We start from the raw sequence: 1,605 nt of genomic DNA, 5'->3' as shown, positions 1-1,605 counted from the left end.
CCTTCATCCAATTAGTTGAGAGGAGCCAATTCGGGGGGATGCCTAGTGAGGACCCTCATTCTCATATGGAAACCTTTTGCGACTATTGTGATGCTATCTCTCAAACGGGCGTGACTCAAGACCAAATTAGATGGGTCTTATTTCCTTTTTCCTTAATCGGCACCGCGAAGCAATGGTTGAAGGGCCTTGATAAGGCCACCCTTGGAATAGATTCTTGGAAGAAGTTGGCTCTAGCTTTCTACAAAAAATTCTACCCACCGGAAAAGACTAACATGCTAAGAGCTCAAATTACGGGTTTTAAGCAAAGGGATGAAGAGTCTTTGTATGAAGCTTGGGAGCGGTTCAAGGGAATTTGTCGCTCATGTCCTCACCATGGACTTAGCGAATGGTTTTTGGTGCAACAATTTTGGAATGGTTTATATGAAGATTCTAGGAACATTCTCAATATGGGATCAAATGGAATGTTCACCGAAGTTGATGGCAATCAAACATGGAACAAGATTGAGGAAATGGCGGTCCATAACTCACAATATAGTAGACCTCGCAAGGCTACTAGAGGAGGAAAGCATGAAGTGGACTCCGTTACTCAATTGGGTGCTCAACTTAGTGCTCACATTGACACAATCAACTTGAAGTTTGAACAAGCTATGGCTAGACTTGAGGAAAACTAAAAATCATCAAAGCATCATGTTAATGCTATGACGGCATCCTCATCAATCCCAAGTGGGATATGTGAGAATTGTGGAACTTTGGGACATGACCAAGGTGAATGTAGGGGAACAAATGAACAAGTGAATGCTTTCCAAGCATACAAGAGTGGTACCCCTTATTCCAACTTTTACAATGAAAACACCAAATTCCATCCAAATCTCTCATACAAAAGCCAAAATGTTCAAAACCCTCAAACAACATACACTCCACCACCCATGAGAAACCAAAATCAAAGACCCTTTTACAATCAAAACCAAGGTTACCAAAATCAAAATCCATACAATCACCAAAATAACCAAGGCTTTGATGTCCAAAAAGCGGTCCTCCAAATGCAAATGAATCAACAAGAATTTTTCACTCAAATGCAAAAAGATAGCCAAGCAAAGGAAACCACCATCAACAACATTCTAGCTCACACCAAGATGTTGGAAATACAATTGACTCAACTAGCATCTTCAAGCTCACAAAGACAAAAGGGGCAATTACCACCTCAAAGTAATCCCCCTAGACATGAAACGGTTAGTGCCATTCATTTGAGAAGTGGTACAAGGTATGAAGCACCGAAGAAGCAAGTTGAGAATGAAGTTGTGGAAGCTAGTGAAAAGGAAGAAATTGTGCAAAACTCCAAAGATGGAGAATCATCAAAAGAAGAAAGTTCAAAGAAAAATGAAGACAATGCCAAGGAGAAGGAGCCCATTGTGATTAGACTTCCTTTTCCAAGTCGTCAAGCCAAGCCCAAATTTGATGATCAACTTGGAAAGTTCATGGAAATTGTGAAGAATTTAGAAGTCTCAATTCCTTTCACGGAATTAATCAATCACGTTCCGGCCTATGCGAAATATATGAAATATATCCTCACAAAGAACAAGTCGATCCGGAAGCTTGAGACTATCG

At 40.5% G+C, this 1,605-nt stretch overlaps 1 non-coding gene across 1 annotated transcript; it reads right to left on the bottom strand.

Moving 5' to 3' along the window:
* Positions 1 to 272: 272 nt before the first annotated feature.
* LOC141602926 (small nucleolar RNA R71) lies at positions 273 to 379 on the bottom strand. The gene has a single exon (XR_012524829.1). It is a non-coding gene; the product is annotated as a small nucleolar RNA R71 (small nucleolar RNA).
* Positions 380 to 1,605: the final 1,226 nt, after the last annotated feature.

This window comes from Silene latifolia, chromosome 9 (genome assembly GCF_048544455.1).
Source record: "Silene latifolia isolate original U9 population chromosome 9, ASM4854445v1, whole genome shotgun sequence".
NCBI lineage: Eukaryota > Viridiplantae > Streptophyta > Magnoliopsida > Caryophyllales > Caryophyllaceae > Silene > Silene latifolia.
The sequence above is the reverse complement of the archived record's forward strand: the minus strand, read 5'-3'. Positions and strand labels throughout refer to the sequence as shown.